At 43.3% G+C, this 19307-nt stretch overlaps 1 protein-coding gene across 4 annotated transcripts in view; it reads right to left on the bottom strand.

The window, feature by feature from the left end:
• Positions 1-17986, bottom strand: part of GSG1 (germ cell associated 1) — a 123901-nt gene extending 105915 nt beyond the window's left edge. For all 4 annotated transcript variants that reach the window (XM_080971262.1, XM_080971259.1, XM_080971261.1 and 1 more), the window contains exon 1: positions 17650-17986. The gene's annotated coding sequence lies outside the window, so the exon portion shown is untranslated. The remainder of the gene's footprint in view (positions 1-17649) is intronic.
• Between the last annotated feature and the right edge of the window lie 1321 nt (positions 17987-19307).

The following is a 19307-nucleotide window of genomic DNA, read 5'->3' as shown; positions in this document are numbered from 1 at the left end:
GCTCTACAGAAGGCTGTCCTCTTTGTGCAGCTTTCTAGTGTAACTCCGGCTTAAAGACAAAGAGCTATAAAAGCTGAGAGGTGCTGGAACTGAGTCCCTGTGACTCCCAGCTGGAAATAAAGCCCTGCCCATAAGCTCGGAGCCCCTTGCTGAGATGGTATAATATTGGCCAGTCTTTCCAAACCGGATGCCCTCCCGCTCTTCAATAATACAACGCCTGCCACCTCTGACCATTGGACATGGCGACTGGAGCTTATGAGACTTTTGGTCCACCTGCAATGCACCAGGCTGGGGAAGGCTGGCATTGGCTTTTTAGACGGTCACATTTAAATTCATAAATTGGAACTTGGGCTTTGGATGTGTCCTTTCCCACCCCAAGAATTAGTCCCAAAATGATAGGTGCTCTTTAGTTTAAGGGGGAGGGAGCTAGGGAACAACAGATCAGTGTCTGGCACACAGTGATGGGGAGAATTTATTAAGTGCTTTCCTGCCTTGCAGATTTTGGGTTCCCCTTACCCCAATTTGAAGGCAGATTGAGGGATGGTGGCAAGAAACTGTAAGCCAATTGGGGAGTAGTGTTGCAGCCTGCTCTGTGTTTTCAACAACCACCTTGTGCTATTTCATGCCCTGGCTGTAGTAGATTGAAGCAGCAACTGCAAGCACATGGGATAAGCTAGTCCCAAATTAATCTCAAAGGCTGGAAAAATGCTTATCCGCTTTCTTCTCTCTATTGTGCAAGATACTGAAGTGACAGCTTCTTCCCACCCTAATGATTCATACTTGGATGGTTGCAGGTCTCCCAGCACAGAAATAGCCCATGCCTTTTTCAAGCATTTCCGTTTTCTTGATTAAATGTCAAACTGGTTAGAAAGCAAGGATCCCCCCCCACCTCCCTGCCCCCACGTCAAGGCCAATCTAGCCATGAGAGCAGCAGATCTAAGTGTTTAAAACCCAGATCTTCCCCAAGCATGCAGAAAGTAGAGAGTGGCACGGGCTCTGTTTTTAGGAGTAGAATAGAGGCATATCTGAAAGGCGCCTGAAACATCTTCCTCTCCATATGTTACCTCCCTGCAAGATGATCCCCCAGTCTGGTGTGACCCTGTGGACGTGGGGGCACCTCTCTGCATCTGAGAACATGGCATTTCAGCACATCAGGAAGGAGCTGAAGGGGGAGATACCCCCTTAACATAATTTCAACCCAGGAAGATAGAACAGGGATGTATTCTCTCTTGACTCTTGGTAGGCAGACCCTCAAGCAGAATTCCAGTTCATATATGATGCCTGAGTTGCTTGGGTGCCATATAATGCAGAGTTTCAGTCAGGAGTGGGGAACTGTGACCCCTCCAGTTGTTGTTGGACTTCAACTTCCATCATCCCCAGCCAGCGTAACAATAGTAAGAGAGTTTTATTCCAGCAACATCAAGTTCCCCATCCCATGTTTCGGTTAGTCTTTTGTTTTTTAAGACAGGCATCTGTCTGTGTGCCTGTTCCTCTCTTGGTATGAACTCAGGACTTTCATCTAGAGAGATTATTTTTTGAGGAAGTTGAGCATTGCTTTGTCTTGAGCAGAAATCAGCACCGTGCCAATTATCATTCTGCTGATCATAGCTGGAATGTTATACTGACAGTGGGTTGGATCCAGAATCCAAATGAGTCACACTTCAGTTTCATCAAAATTCATAGGACTTGTGACTAGCTTCATCTGTACCCAACTCTGTTGCTTTTCAGGGATGTAAAGGCTGCATGATAGAGCTCTCTTGACCAACAACTCTGTTTATTTTTCCATTTCCGTTTCATTGTTTAAAAGGAAAGACTGCATGATAGCTGTATGGCATATGCCTTGTGAGCAGGAGGCTTCAGTTTCACGTGCAGAAGCCTCAGCAGGGATTTAAAAGTCCATGAAGTCCGAAGATTTGCTTTCAATCAAAGTGGACAATACTGAGAGAGATGGACCAATAGTCTGACTCAACATAAGGTGGGATCATGTTTTAGCATTAGGTTTGCAGGTTTCTGAAGCATTACAAAAGTTTGCCAAAAAATGGCTTTAACACAGACTATGCTAAGACGTTGGAGGGGGGGGTGTCCCTGACTTGGGCAGTAATTGTGGTAGAAAATTGTCTTCAACTCTCATAAAATAAAGTACCTGAAGACAGAATTTGGTTAAAGATTTGGGTCCTTGTTCAGCTGAGGGCCTGTGGCTGAGGTTTTCAAAAGTCAAGCCTTATTCATTTTCTGTCATGGCTGTGATTGGATGCTAGAAATGACCAGTGATTAATTCAGTACATGTGTATAAAGATGGGGGGGTTTTCACAAACCTACATAATTTGCACTTATTGAAACAGTATGCCAGCCAAATACAGATGTCCTGCTAAATTTGAATTTCCCCAAATTTTGCAACATATATATAAAAAAAACTTACTGAAATAAAACACATATTATGGGAAAATGAGCATAAAATGCATCTATGAAAATAATATACTAAAATACATTATACTGGGCAGAATTGTTTGAAAACACTGTATATATTAGGCAAAAATGCATAGATAAATATTGTTATAAAGGCTGGGTAACACACCCAATCTCTGCTGAGCAGTAGCAAGGTTCCAGGGGGGTTCCAGGCACTCCCCCAGTGTTGTATTTCTGTTGGGAATTGAGACACACTGGATATGGTCATGTTTTTAAGAAATAATATTTATTAACACATATTTTCCCCCAATAGATTTATTAACACATTATGACACCAGGGTCTACTTTCAAGAGCATTACATACCAAGCAGGGCTTGCTCCCCCAGCAGTGCAGCGCTGGATTTCAAGGCATCCTGAATGCCATCTCTCTGCCTCTGTCCCAGCCTACCAAGATGGTTCTGGCCTTCAGCCCAAGGGTGCCAACTTGAATTTAAAAAATGGGGGGGGGGGGGCAGGTAAGCCCCAACCCACATAATTGATCACATGATGTGGTGCCCGCATACCATTTGATGGCAATGCCCATCAACTTTGGGGAGGCCTAGCCCCCTCAACTATTTTATTGGGGGCAGGGAGAAGCCCCCTTGGCCCGTAGGAGTTTGATCCTGTGCTTCAGCCCCTGCATGTAGTTCTACCTACCTCCTCTTCTTCCTTTTCAACAGTCTTTGAAGAAAACAACTCCCCCCCCCCCTTCTTCTTCCGGCATCCTCCCTGTCACCCTGGCAACCTCGTTTCCATAGCCTCCTGAAAATGACTCTGCTATCACTTACCTTGTTCTTGGGTGGCATCCCTTTAAGTCAATTTCCTGAGGAAGCTGGCTTGACTTCAAACCCCACATTTACTAATTCCAAAAATTATGGGGAGAATCTGGCACACAGGAATTTTAGGGGATTCTTTTCCCCTGCAAATCCATAACACTATGTATTCCAGTGGGAATCCATGCTAAAATGCTGATAAATTTTCATGGAGACATTTTGTTTTGCATTTAAAAATTCAAACTGATATGCAAATGTGCCAAAGTAAACTTAAGATGGGGCAGGAATAAGAAACTGAGCAAAAGCAAAGCCATAATTGACAGGTTGGTCTACCCCAACATGCAATGGCATCGATGGCAACACATGATTAGTAAAAGCGGGATAATGTTAGTTGAATCAGTTATGAGGAACCATATCACCTTTAAACCAAATAATAATCCTTAGATATATCTAAGGTTGTTTGGTCAGGAGTTAAACTATCACCTTGATAATATATATTGATCCATGTGAGATCAGAAGGATGAAGATGAGATGAGGACCTCAGCCCTTGGTGGTGTTATGACTGTGGGACCACTTCCGATATGGGAATTTGCCAGGCTCTCTCTCATTCCATCTTTCAATGGATGAAAACCCTTTCTTAGTCTAGGTTTTCACCAGTAACCTGATGTTTTATGATGTTCTTGCTCAAGTTTCAGTACTGCTGCCTCTTGACATTTTATTAGTGATGTTTAACTACCAATGTCTCTCTATTGCTGTTCTCTTTTAAGGATGTATTGTTTTCAGGGCTGTGACAAACTTTTGAATGGTCTTCATTTCAACCATTTGAAGGAGATGATAAGGAAAGTGATGTTCCTTCTTAAAAAGGCAAGCAGGGAGACGGAGCTTCATTTTGATGGAAAGAGGTGGAAGGAGTCACGCAGACCATAGGGAAAGCCCCACCACACACTCACAGGTCTTTCTTGTGACCACAAAGATATGCAAGAGAGCACAGCTTTGAGAGCATTTGAGAGAGAAAAGTATGTGAAAATCAGCAAGGGGAGAAAATCAGCAAGGGGTCAGAATAGCACTAATTGTTTCCTCTTATTGTAAGCCACTTTCCTTACTATTTTAATAGAAAAGCACAATATAAATAAGGAAATAAATATTGCTGTGTCAAAACCACTAATTGTTCCCTTTTATTGTAAGCCACATTCCTTACTATTTTAATAGAAAAATGAAATATAAATAAGGAAATAAACCGTGGGGGATCGAGGAAAATCACACAGCCCATTTCCAGAAATTCAAAATTCAAAGACGAGCATATTGAGGGAAAGAAACAGCATATGGAAGAAGGAAGAAAAAAAATATGTGGAGGATTTGTTCACTCCTAGTCTACAACATTCTAGCCTGAAAGACTATTTTTTTAAGGTCAGTTTGAAAGTTACCCTTTAGAAGGATGGTTAAGCAAGTTAAAATGAAAAGCTCTCACTTGTCTGATTCATTTTGCTGACTCTCCTGGGAACGCTGGATCCTTTGTACTTAAGCAACATTGCATTTGCTGTCTTGGAAACATAAATGATTGCTGCCTTAACTGTGATGGATTACAGAGCTTCATATCTCTGGATCAGCCTTCTCCATTTTAGAGCCCTCCAGACAATTTGGACTACAACTCCCATCAGCCCCACACCCAGGCTGAGGGTGATGGGAATTGTAGTTCAAAATGCCTGGAGGGCATCCGGGTATGGGGTATCAAAACATAACAATGGAAGGATTCAGAGAAACAGCTCTAGTAGTGGTAACTGAGCCTGTGAAATTGCTGCAAGTGCAGGCTTTGAGTTTTTCCAGTTGTTGAGAAGATGGACAGTAGAGAGGAAAGGGAGGGCTTTTGCCTTCATGTTCTGCTTGTGATCTTCTGAGAAGGACCTGGTTGACCACTGCTGGGAGCAGGACCTTTGATCTGATCCAAGAGACTTTTTGTGTCCTTATCTCTCCTTTTCCTGGGCAATGGATAGTAAGTTCTGGATGCAATATCCTTCAGCAGGGTAGCAACCTTGGAATGATGTTACACAGTACTTGGATGAAATATGTTCACCCACTGAATGGATTGACCATATCCCAACAACACATAGTGTCCCTGTTCCTGAATACTGATGCATTAGCATGAACATCAGAGATGGGGAAAATTGCACATATAGGCATGATTAGGGTTCCAGAAAACCCAGATGCTTACATGAGGACTAGTTGCATAGGCTTCTACATTGCAGACATTTTACATTAAACGTGTGGACATTAGGATGAGAACATGGAAACCATGTCATGTCATGGTAGGGATTTACACTTTCCTTTTCAATGTGTGGACTTACATGTTGAAGGGAACTAATAAAAGCCTTGTTTCCCATCATTCAGATTGACGATACAGCTGAGTTCTCTTTGAGACTCATAGCTTGAGAAATGTCACATTATTCCAGTGTGTGAGCACAATTCAAATAAAACAGAACAAGCTTTTTAGTAATAAAAAACACAATGTGAGCATGCCTCTGTGTGTGTCCCCTATATGAAATGAAGGCATGCCTCAGAGTTTTCTGTAAGCATGCAGGGGCATTAGCATACATTAACTACTGCATGGAGAGGCTCCTTGTAATGTGATAGTATGCCCCATTCCCACTGACCCACAGTAAAAATCAGCAGGGAACCACAGATGATGGTAAGGAAGACCAGAAGCAATGGAGGGTGCAGCCAAGCCAATGGTGTGCAAAGCCAGACAAAAGTAGGTGAAGTATGCAGAATTGCAGAATTGGATAGTGTTGTTCTCTCTCTCTCTCTCTCCTCTCTCTCTTTCTCTCTCTTTCTGTCACACACTTCTCCCCTCCTTCCTTCTCTCTGTGCCACTTCATTTATGTGAGCAACATGGAATTAGAACAAGGTCACATACACCCCATGAAATTTGACCAAGGTCACATATAGCCCACAGGTTCTTAATCCTAATTTTAAAGGATACATACTTCCATCAATGTAGTTAGCAAGCATAACTTGGAATTCAAGATGCAGGGTAACAGGTAGCAAGAGAGAGCAAGGTCAACAGCAGCAGGACCATGGATAGCTCCAAGGTAGCCGATAAGTTGTTCCACCTTGCTCCCCAGAGAAGTTCGAGCTATTAAAGGGGTAATGCTGTGGCTTGTAGCCATAAGCAAAACTCTGCTAAACACTTCCCGTCTCCAGACCAAACAGTACTCCTGTTGGGATACTGCCAGGGAGATAAAGTCCATCATGGCCCCAAGCCGTGTCCGGACGTCCATCAATCTCCCGTAGGCACGCAGTATCAGCAATTAGCGACATGAGCTCCAGAAATAGCCTGCCACATTCTAGAGCCGATGCACACTCTTTATCAGCAGATAATGCACAGCAAAAGTTGCACGCAGGAGAGCATTATTTACAAGTTTTATTCAGCGTTGATCAGAACAAAGAAAAACATGACTGCCTGCTTCAGTGTCTCTGACACACAGAGAGAAACGAAAGCAATAGAAAACATAAACTTCCTGTGAACAGGAAATGCGCAGACTCTGTGACTCACAAAGCCTGCTCCCTTTTAAGGTGGAACGGAAATATCCTAACAACTCCATCTCTCCAAATCTGACTTTCTCCAGGTTCAGTTGTCAAAGACAGCAACTTATGTTCCTGCAAGGCCGCAGCTCTCTCCATTTCTGGTACTTGAGGTTCAGCAACTACCTCCTCCTTTATCTTCTTCACCACTTGCTCTGTCAAAGCACATTCCTGGATTGATTCCTGAGTGGTTTCTATATAAGTATTCACTGTTTGTCCAAAATTTCCAACTGCAACAGTCATCAAATCCATCTTCTCATGTAGCTGTTCCAGTAAAGCACTTGTCTTGCAAAAAGCAAGCACTAAAGCTTCTTCTGGGCACATTCTTGTTCAAGGTCAGTGTCTAGTTCCCACGATCTTTTATCTCTACAGCTGTAGAATTCCCCAGATCGACTCCAGCAACAGTTTCACAAGCTCCCTCTAGAGGAAACAATTTCTATTTGTATTCGTCTTTTTAAAAGCAGATCTAGCGACAAAGTTCCTTTCGTTTTCCAGATATTTTGTTCCTTTTAAGTGCAAAAGGGAACATTGGAATCAATATGTTTCTCTTTTTTAACTATCTGTCAAAAACGTTTTGTCCACAGTCAATGAACTTCCCCAAAGTGTCTGTCTCTGACACCCCGCTCCCAGGATCAAGACGGTGGAAATTTATCTTTCTTTACTCTCTCTTCTGCAGGTTTAAACAGTCTAAAAAGATTCCCCCCTCTTCTCCTGCTTCCAAGGGGGGTTTAGTGATTTTAACTGATGGAAATTTAGTCCTTTACAAATGACTTTCCAGACTCTAGCTTGCAATGTCTTTGCTTCAATCTATTTACAAAAGCGGAAGGCGGACTTCCTGTTTAGATCTTCCCGCTTCGGTGCCAAATTAAAAAGTTTCTTAATCCAATTTTCCGTTCTACTCACGGGCAGTTGTTTAAAATCCAATTGTCCACAGGAAAAAGTCAGCGCTCTCCGGCAACAGCAATGCGGCTTCACTCCGTGAAAGAAGCAGTCAATTCGAAGCACCACGCCGCTCACCCCACTTCGCTCTGGATCCCCAAATCAGGGTTTCCCCGTGAGTAGGGGAGGCGCAAAAGGTGCCAGCCGAATCCCAAGTTCACAGGCTTCTCCCACCTGTGATTTCAGTGGGTCTCCGCCTTCGCCGTGGCGGTCAGACCCTACTTTCCACGGAGCAAATTCCTCCCGATCGGAGGAACTCCGCCATTGCCTGGAGGCGCCAACCCGGAAGTCAAAATTCGCTGGTGAATGTTGATGGGAACTTGTAAAATGCAGAGGAAATCCGCCATTGCCGGAGGCGCTAACCCGGAAGCCCCCCTCTGGGCTACATCTGCATTGTTTGTAGTAATGCTCAAATGAAGTGTTTGCCTTAATTCACAGTCGAACCTCCAAGCATGTTACTCATGATGTAAATCAGGTCTCCTTAACTGTGCTTTCCTTTCTACCACAAAGAACATTTTCTTCAGATGCCTGAAATAAATGGGACACCTGCTAATGTGGCTATTTTGTACACTGTTATTATTTCATTTAGATGGCGGTATACGAATGCCTAGCAGTTGGCATGAAATAATGTAATGAGAAATTACAAGCAAAGTGGCAAATGTGAAAGACACCAAAGGCCAGCAGAAAGTAGAAAATAGAAAAATATATAGATAAGTCTACTTAGTGATGGGAGAGATCATCTTGGACAATCTTCCAATCTTTCCAACAACTCAAGCCCCAGTGTCTCTCGTAGTTTTACCAATTTGTGCCTGGTTCTGGAATGACCCTATCACTGAAAATGAAAGCTGCATGTTTCAGGCACATATCCAGCATAATACATTTTAACCTTCCAATTGCTTACTAGCACTTATTTGATCTCATGCATAAGATTACATTCACTTACTAGCACTGGCAGGAGAATGGTAGCAATGATAACATCAAGCCACAAATAGCTCCTATCAGTGCCTTTCTAACACATAAGGATGTGTATAGATTTCAAGCAGGCCAAAAGCTTGAAACTAGCAGAACACAAGTGACATTAGAATCAGGATGGGGAAGCTGTGGCCCTCCAGATGTTGTTGAGCTCCAACTCCTATCATTTCCAACCATTGGCCACACTGGCTGGGGCTGATGGGAGTTGGAGTCCACAACATCTGGAGGGCCACAGCTTCCCCACATCATCCTGGAAAGAGAGCATCCAGAAGGAAGATTGCTACCAAATGAAACACAAGATGTTATGCTCACTGCCAGCTGAACAGAAGAAAAAAGGGAGAGCCATATGCCCAAACTGGTACTGGTCTAGAACAGCCAAGTACACACAGAGTCCCTGGCATTTTATGGAATATGGCAGCCATGTCATATATCTATTAAGATGAAGAGGGGTCCTCTGGAAGTGAACACTCATGTAACTCCCAATATGCCCAGGGACTGAATTAGCAAGAAACCTGATAGTTTGTTACTACTACTACTACTACTACTAATTTATTATTTATACCCCGCCCATCTGGCTGGGCTTCCCCAGCCACTCTGAGTGGGATCCAACAAAATATTAAAATACAGTAATGCATCAAACATTAAAAGTTTCCCTAAACAGGGCTGCCTTCAGATGTCTTCTAAAAGTCTGGTAGTTGTAGTTCTCTTTGACATCTGGTGGGAGGGCGTTCCACAGGGCGGGTGCCACTACCGAGAAGGCCCTTTGCCTGGTTCCCTGTAATTTGGCTTCTCGCAGTGAAGGAACCGCCAGAAGGCCCTCGGCGCTGGACCTCAGTGTCTGGGTAGAACAATGGGGGTGGAGACGCTCCTTCAGATATTCTGGACCGAGGCCGTTTAGGGCTTTAAAGGTCAGCACCAACACTCAGAAACGTACTTAGAAAAATTCAGAATGTTCATTTTAACAGAAAAGGTCCTATTTCCTTTTAGGGGGTGTTTCTCATGCACACTCCCCCCCCTTTTTTGGGTAGCACCCACAAAATGTCATTGTCACCAAACTGCCAGCCAGTATTCCCCCACCCCACAAATTTAATCTAGATTCACCATTTTTTGATAAAATCCTACTAGAACACAAAAAAACCAACTGCTGACAACAACCATTTTGCAACAACCCAACAACCCATTTATAGCCCATCTAGAAATACAGTGGTACCTCGGGTTACAGACGCTTCAGGTTACGGATGCTTCAGGTTACAGACTCCACTAACCCAGAAATAGTACCTCAGGTTAAGAATTTTGCTACAGGATAAGAACAGAAATTGTGCTCCGGTGGCGCGGCAGCAGTGGGAGGCCCCATTAGCTAAAGTGGTACCTCAGGTTAAGAACAGTTTCAGGACCTCCAGAATGAATTAATTTTTTAACCCGAGGTACCACTGTACCTTTTAAAAAGTAACAGGGTGGTTCCATCTTCCATCAGTTCCATCTTCTGTGCATATAGAGTTATGCAGAGAACAGGGGAAGGTGTAAATCATACATCAAGCGTCTGATTTTCCTCCCCACCCCCTTGGGTCCATCCCGCCATGGAAAATGAAAGCAAAACAGAAATAAAGAACAAAGAAAGGAGAGGAGAAAACTGTTTTGAAATTGGTTCCAAAAAGAGTGTGCCATGCTTGCCTTTAAAAATAAATAAAATCAAGGGAATGTTACTTTCAGGAAGTAAAATTTGGAAATCAGCTTTTGCAAGAAGCCAAGTGATGCCAAGCTTGGATGTGGATAAGAATACCCAGTCACAAAAACCCAAAGAAAACAAGAAAAACAAGTTTTCACCTAGCCCAGACTGTTTCTTGAATTATTACCTTTCAAATTAAAAGATAAGCAGAAGCAAATACAAGCACACCTGAAACCGGCATCTTGACTACGTCCTTTCCCTGCGTGTGCTATGAAAACCCCACAAAAGAAAGCAAGCAGAATTTCAACATTGTTCTCTTTGGTTAAATTATGTCTCAGTTACACCTATTCCCATCAAAGAAAAGAGTGGATTCCTCCAGGGAAAGAAGATCTCAGCTTAGAAGGCTGATGAGTCTCACCTCTGCAAGCGACAGAAAATCACACAGTAGTGTCTTATAAAAGACAGGGGGATTACACTTCACTAAACAAATTTAACAAACAATAGAAAAGCCAGGTGACTGCCACAGAGAAGGTGAAGGCACACAAACAATAGCCTGTGGACTCAGCTGCACAAATATGAGCTGCCTTATAGTCAATTATGCAGCGTGTAAATCTTGACATGACACAAAAATGAGCATCTTGCCCATGAACCCAACCATGCAGGTCACAAAGGAAGACAGGAGAAATTACATCTTAAATTCCCCAGAATTAATTAGAAGCAAATTCCCCAAACACAACAGCCCTGGGATTTGAGCATCAGCATCTAGCTGCTACTGGAATACATTCAGGGAGGGGGGGGGGAGTTAGATGCATCAGGGCAATGTAGATGTCAGAGGCTCCAGCCTTAACCATCATTTTGAAGTGGATGGGAAATATGTCACTCTCCAGATATGTTGCTGGGATACAATTCCCTTCCAATACCTGACCATTTCCCATGCCAACCACCCTCCTCTGGCTGTGACAAAGTAGGGCGATACCAGGAGAAGATGGGGGAGAGAAAAGGGCTGTTGTTCACGCCATCCCATGTCTGCATCCCATAAGAAGATGGAGAACAGGAGGAGGTAGCAGACATTCAAATGGAGCCCTTTCTTCGGAACTTGAAAGCTTGGCACACTAGTTTGGGAGATTTGGGTGGTCTAATAAAGGTAGCACTCAAATGAGTATTTTGGAAGTTCTCAAGTTGCCCTGATCCTAAGTCAGTACAGTCTATATGACAAGCATTGGCTCTCTGAGGTCTTAGGCAGGAATCCTTCCCATGATCCTTTTAACTAGGTTTGAACCGACTTGAACCTGAGCATACTTCAGGAGACCCCATGTGCCAAGTATGCAGAAGGACCACTAGCTATGGGGCCTCCCCATGTTGCCTGTTAGATGACAGGATATTACGCACTATGTTTTTACAAAATGTTGGGGGTGTTACTGATAACAAGGGTTGTCCACTTTTATTAAGCTAACATTTATTTATGCTATCTATTTCATATTCTAGTTTCCTTTTATATTAGAATATTATTTGCTTATTCTAATCCCCCTTCAACGCACTTTCTCTCTTCTGTGTCATTAATGCTTAGATAACAGTTTCTTAGGTACATGATGCCTGTCATTTGTTTCTGTTGACCCACATTACAATTTTGCCACAAGGAGCAGTACAAACTGCTCTGCAACTACGCACACTAATGTAGAACTCACACCTCCCCAGAAGAGGAAATCTACAATGGAAAAGAACCTAGACTGATAACTGATGCTCTCTGCAATGCTGAGAGATGGGAATTTGTTCTTAGAGGACTCAAGACCAAACTCTCCTATCTCTAGAGAACAACTTCAAATAGAATAGAATGGATTCTTTCAATGTGGTGTGTTTTCCAAATGTTTCTCCTTCCAGCTTTCTTATGCTAATTATTAGTTTGATTTGAAACACATGTGTTTTCTAATATCCACTCAGGCAAGATCTGAATGGTACTGAGGATACAGAAATACTGCATAACCTCATTTTAAAAAGTATTTTCTTTTAACTGTGAGAATTTGTAAAACTTGATTCCTTTATGCAAGGACAAACTATTTGTGGTCCAATTAACATAAACTGGTATCACAAATGGACTTTGAATTGGTTTGGTTTGGTTTGCATTTTCTGCACCTACAATATCAAAAGTTGGAAAAGAACACAAACATGTTGAATAAAAAGTACATTTGATGATGATTATTATTTAAAATCTTCTTTTTACTTCTTATTCTTCATAGGAGAGATATTCCAGTCTATAAAGCATTCATGGAGCCAGGTCATAAGTTACAGAGAAGAGGAAATTATTTAATATTTCTTTTTTTAAAATGTGGGGATTGTGTCTCTTCTCCAGCATCTATGAGAGCTAATGAATGAATTTTCCTGCAGCCTTTGGCTCAGAACAAAACCCTGCCCTGAGAAAAGACTGCATGGTATAGTGATTCCTGGAATGTGCTGGCTTAACCCTGCATATGAAATTCTCCCATATTAAAAATTTCCTGCATGACTGGGAAAAGAATATCAGCTTAGCCTTCTCCCTAGCATGCTTTTCTCAAAATAAGTAGCCATGGAGGAGGAGAATTAGGGAAGCAGAGGATGGCTGAGATTTTCCAAGGTGAGTGTATGCATGTGACAGTGAAGTGGGAAACTGCTTCTGTAAAATATTATATTTGAAGTCTCCTGAGGGACTTGCCTAGATATATGGGTAATAAATCTTGCACATAAAGAAGCAGACACTGAATCATGAGCAAGTTTGTTCTGATCAGCAAAGCGGCAGACTATTAACATCACTATATAAAATCCAAACAAACCTCAAACTGTCAGGCTGCCTTCACGTGTGGCTGTCCTGAATGCTTGTATGTAAACTCCAGCTTTGTTAAGATGTTTTAACGTGATGGAGTTTGCATTCTTTGATTAGTTTGGTATTAGTGAAGGGCAAACAAACAAAATTTAAAATGTCAAATGCACAACGCTAAAAAAAAAAAATAAGCCCATCTAATTCTCTCTTATATTTCTCATACAAAACTAGCATATCCAAAGTATGATTTTCCCCCATGAAGCTAGCATATCCCTGTTAATGTTAATTTTTTCCATAATGCGAGGTGCTCTGCATTTACAATGTTTCCTATTTAGTTCAAGCTACCAGCTTGCACATCTTTCTGTTAAGCTGTAAGAGAACCAGTAGATGGAGCTGAAGAACATGGAGAACAACTTCTGCATTTAGAAGAATGACTGATCAAACCTGTTGGACCCTGGCAATGCTAATGTGTTTTGGTTTGTTTTTTGTAAATTGCTACCAGCGGCGATTGCTGTCATAGAATCATAGATTGGAGAGCTGGAAAGGATCATGAGGGTCATCTAGACCAACCCCATACAAGGCAGGAACCTTTTGCCCAACGAGGGGCTTGAGACCATGACCTTGAGATTAGACTCTCATGTTCTACTGAGTGAGCTTTCCTAAACTTCAACAGTGTACCAATGTGAGGTCATCTGGCACCACACACACACACACACACACACACACAAGCTTGACTCTTAGTCTTTGAATTATTTCCATACAGACCTACATCCCATCATGGATTCCTCATCATGCCAGGTTTTAGAAGAAGAAGAAGAGTTTGGATTTGATATCCCGCCTTTCACTCCCTTTAAGAAGTCTCAAAGCGGCTAACATTCTCCTTTCCCTTCCTCCCCCACAACAAACACTCTGTGAGGTGAGTGGGGCTGAGAGACTTCAAAGAAGTGTGACTGGCCCAAGGTCACCCAGCAGCTGCATGTGGAGGAGCGGAGACGCGAACCCGGTTTCCCAGATTACGAGACTACCGCTCTTAACCACTACACCACACTGGTTTTACATTAAAGCCCTGTTCCCAAAGACTATTTGTTATATAATGGCCTCTGGCAAGATGCCGTTCAGAAAAGCTTAAATCAGCTGAAGGATAAATAGCAGAGCCCTGTGAGAAAAATGCATTGAGAACTTCAGGAGGATGCTAGATATGGAAGATTTTCTTTCCTAGGCATCTGCCCCATCTCATATTAAAATAAAATTCCCACCCTGAATCTACTCATTCTTCATTCATTTCATTCTTCTTTTCTGTGTGGCAAAGGGAAATTCTATAATGGAAGAAACAGAGTTACCTGCAAAATCATGGACCAATAAACCAAAAAAAACAACCAAGCTCAGCTGTATTCCATTGGAATTTCCCCCCTGTTTGCTGATCACAACACTGCATTCATCCTGGTAATCTCTTTTGGCTGATATGCAGGCAGTCATTAAGAGCACTGTATCTTCCCTCCAGTCCCCTGAAAAGAGACCTGGAACATCCTAGGGGAAGCCCCATCTGCTCCCGGTTCTGCACCATGTCATGTCATAATCATTCCTGAACATGCCTCATTTAGTTTGATATGTACCAGATTGAGAAAGATCCCTTGGTGATAGCAAACATCTTGGATTGCTGGAACATACAGGCAAGATGAGCAGAAGTGTGAAGTGGACGTTAATAGGGACAGCATACTGTGCTGCCAGACAGGTGTGCTCTGGGATCAGCAGAAGTAGGAGGAAGCAGACCCAAAAGATGGTCTGACCAATACAGGGAATACAGTGTTAATTTGGTCATTTGGCCCAGATGCTTGACAGGTCTGTGAAGAAACTCAAACTCCATTCGGGTGCCAGAAAGCTGCATGCTCATTCAGCAATGCTCGAGAGGTTTGCAGCATTAGAAGCAAGATTGCAAAGTAGCCAATGCAACTACTGTGGCTTCCATGATAAATGCTGACACAGTTATTCGCAGCAGCAGCTTTCTCTCTCTTGCTAAGCAGGTACCATGCAAACTCAAAACAAGTTCAGCTCCCGACCAGAGGACCTGACAACCGACACTGTTCAAGAATTGGTTGTAGGAATAAAAGCAGGCAGAGTCAGGGATATGATGCAGGGACAGAAGGCTAAGTGAGAGGAGCATTGTAAGAACAGAGCTGAAGCAAAAAATAGATGTTGTCGCTTCGTGTGTCAGAAAGGTGACTGCGTCTTTGTGAGCAATCCGGGGGTGGGGGCAGCAACTGCCAAACAGGAGAATGTACACAATGGGAAAGAATGTTTGAGCCTGTGTGCTGGGTGGAGAGTGGAGATTTCAGGGAGGCTCAGAGTCTGAGATGAGAACACTAGAAGAAGAAGAACAAGGAGTCCACATCTGATGTAGGAAGAATGACATGGAAGGAATATAAAAAGGAGGTAATGAGTCTAGAATGTGGGGACAATTGTCTTGGCTGCAATACTTGGATTTTTAATGCTTTGAAGCCCCAGGAAGGAGGGAGAGGAGAAAGGTATCATAGTAAAAGGCTAACAGAGGACTTGTGGGATATCCAGCCTCATATTACCAACATACTTAAGACTAACTAATGCATGAAAGGGTTAAGACCATAGAGTAAGCTGTCCTGCCAGGCTTAGCTAGGTTACTCCCCCTCACCTTGGGAGGACAGGTTATCAAGTTCTTTGTTCTCCCATTCCACCATGTGGACCCTACCAGTAAGGAGGTCGGAGCTAGTTTCTCAGACTGCATGGCTTATGCAAGCCGTCTTTGTGTTTCTATATACTACTTTGGAACCTAAGTTTTGCTGCCGATGTTTTCTGACTGCTGTATGGAAAAGCACATGGATCTGACCTTTGAAGAGTCTGTAAGTAAACCATTTTTAACTTATCATGCATGTGGTCACTTTGTATGCCAAAGGAAGAGGGGAACTTTGCAAGCAACTTAGAAGGGAATCTTTTAATGTTTAACCACCTAAATTCCCATGCTTTACTTTGCTGCATATTTTGTGATTTTAAATCTCGGCTGGGGTTCTCTCACCAAAGAGTACTCACCCCAAACCTGGATCTTAGGCATGCAGGGAATTTACCTAATAATTTCTTTCCCAACCAACAGGGGTTATGGGCCCAGAATGCTTAAACGAAGATTGGAAATAGTTTGGAGAATGTGAGGGGTGGAAGGAAGTCAAGTTTATTGTTTCCCTCGGTCTACCATGGGAATGCCGGAATGCAAAGAGGTGAGCTAGTTGCTGCAAACTCAGACTGCATGGCATTCTACAAATCCATTCTTACAGACAAGGGCCTGAACTAGGGATGTAAGTGGCCACAAGACCATGGACTCAGCATTCTACCCCAGCCTCCAGCAACAGGGACAAATGAAATAGTGTCGTTGGTATCAGGACAGCAGGGCCATTTGCCTTTATTCATTACTGCAGCTATGTCATTTTAGGGTGTTAGCATGTACCAATTCAGAAATTGTGACACTGTTTCTGTGTGTTGTCCAGTGAACTGTCAGCATAAGCTTCAGCAGAGAGCGAAGGAGCCAATCCTGTGTGGCTGCGATCAGGCAGGTGAGGACAATGCCCAGTCACTCAGATGGACTTGTATATACCTCTACCTGGAAGAGCATTTATTTCTGAGCACCAGTGGCAAAAGTGATTGCCATGGATGCTCCAGCTCCTCAAAGTTGTGTGGGGAAGAGCTTTAAAGTGGAGGTAGGAGGCAGGAGGCAGGAGTCTCAGGTGGGAGGAGGGCCACACCAGTGCGCTTTTCTAGCAAGACCCTGCTAGGCATCTGCTTTCCCCCTTACTGCTGCAAAGCACCAGCACATCTCAGGCCGAGGCAGAATATCCAAGGTGCGTGATGTCTGTCATGAAGGTCATTATCCTAGGGGTGCCAGTATTTGTGTGGGGGGAGGAAGGGGCAGTGGGGATGGGGAGGAATACATGGCCCAGGCAGCTGCTACCACCAAGCACAGTGTCCTGCTATTTGAGGCACAAGCAAGGGCTGGGGGAATCGGCCTGGTGGGGGTGTGAGCTCTGGAGCGCTGCATTTTCTCCCCCTCAGGCTCCACGCAGCTGGCCCGGCCGTTTCCAGCTCAGCTCACTCTCTGGCATCACTTACTAATCTGTGACAAGTTCAGTATGTGCCCAGTGCTATGGAGTGAAGGAACTGACATTGACTCACCCAGGGCAGCGCGTTCACCCTAATGACTGTTCTACTTGCCAACAGTAGATGGCTCTCCAGACAACTTGATGAAAACAGGCTCGGCACATTTACATTATCTTTAACTGCAACCTCCACGATGTTGTACTTTCCATCCCCTGCACACACACACACACACACACACACACACACACAATCCCTCCCACTTGGATCTGTAATCCACCCCCACTCCATTTCCCATTCCCACCTCCCCCCTTTTCATTGTCATTTAACCTCTTTTCCCCTCTGTCCCTGACGCCTTTTTTACTACTTACCATTTTCCCCTGGATTATTTCTCCCATCTCAACGCTCGCGCATTTCCATCCCGTCTTCTTCCATCTTCGTGCTCTCTCTTGTACTCTGGACATGCATTTGAAGATAGTCTTCCAGTGAGATATGACAAGGAAGCATTCTTAGTTGGCAGAATCAGCCTGTTCACATCCCTGAAAGTAAGAAAATCTTCAAATCTCCCTGCCTTTTTCTTCCATTCCTTTTACTCACATTCTTCCCCTCCTCTAATGCTCCCTGATGCATCTATGCCTTGACCATCTTTAAATTATATTCCAGTCCCTTCTGCCTCCTCCTGAAAGTCTTTCAGCGACCACCATATCCGATTCTCTCCCTCTCTCTCTTACACACACACACACACACACACACACACCCTGTGAAACTGCACTTCTCTTTGCAAAGCAATTACATTTTCAGCTCATTGAGGCAGAGGTTTATGGGGAGGGGGGACTCCTGGGTCCACAGAACCATTTAAGGAATGTTTAGCAGAACCAAGCAAGATGTCAGAAAATCGTGGCAAGCTTTTGAAATTCTTTATCAGGCATTATGTGACACAAAGTGGGGGCATCTGTTTTTCCATGGTTTGCTGACTGGGAAGCATAGGTGTGTTGGAATTTAGTGGCCCAAATATTAACTGAGAGTCTCTGTAGTTTCATTATTTTTGAAGAGAATGCAGAATCCAGACTGCTTTCTGGTTTTACCTCAAGCTTTCCACTTCTTTGAAGTGCAGCAAAGTTATTAGCAGGTATAGGAGTACTCCTGTGCAAATTCTACACAGTTTTTGAGGGGGGGAAATTATATAGACATGAGGCCATAACAATTCTAACAATGTACTGGGCAAATATTAATACTAAGCAATGAAATTACCTTAGCTCACAGGTAGGTCTGAGGTTCAGTCCTTCGCAGTTAAAGGAATTCAGGAAGTAGCAGAAGGCGGGAAATACCCTCTACCTGAGATCTTGGAGAGCTGCTGGCAGTCAGATTACTGGGCTAAATGGATGAATAGTCAAGCCTAGAATGATATATAATCCTGTGTAAATGCTACAATTAATTCTAAAACAGGCAAACCTCAAAGAGGAACTGCTGAAGTGAAATGACTGAACTTAAACCCAGTTCACAAAATGGCAGGGCACATTTGTATGCTGCTTGTCATCAATGAGGCTACTAGAGCACAAAATGCACAACCATATTCCTGTGCTTTTCCACAGACAGAATATTCTGGCTTGGAAAACAATATTTAAGTCAGTGTCAAGCCTTTCTGTCAGGTTAACAAGTGCTTTATCAGACTTCTCCACTCCTTTCTTAAAGCCAGCTACCACAGACACTGACCTGCAAACTTCGGTCTGTGCTCCATTTTTACCTTCAATAAAACCTGTGGTTAGAAGAACTTAATGCCACGTGGGATAAAGGTCTTGTCGCAGTAGCAGAAGAGGTTAAGATTTGGGGTTTGTAGAGAATTGTGAGTGTGGCAGCATCAGCTTTTGACCCCAGGCCCTGCTTGGGCTTCTCATAAGCATCTGGCTCGTCTTATGTTCCTATGACCTAAAGGCAACACTAGATAAACAGGACTGGTGTGCTTTAATTCACATCTTTTGGAAAGTGAATTCCTGACCAAAGCAGCAACATTCTTAGAAACCATAGGTAC

The sequence above is a fragment of the Podarcis pityusensis genome (genome assembly GCF_964106645.2).
Source record: "Podarcis pityusensis genome assembly, chromosome: 10".
Lineage (NCBI taxonomy): Eukaryota > Metazoa > Chordata > Lepidosauria > Squamata > Lacertidae > Podarcis > Podarcis pityusensis.
Note: the sequence above shows the minus strand (reverse complement) of the source record. Positions and strands in the feature narration are given on the sequence as shown.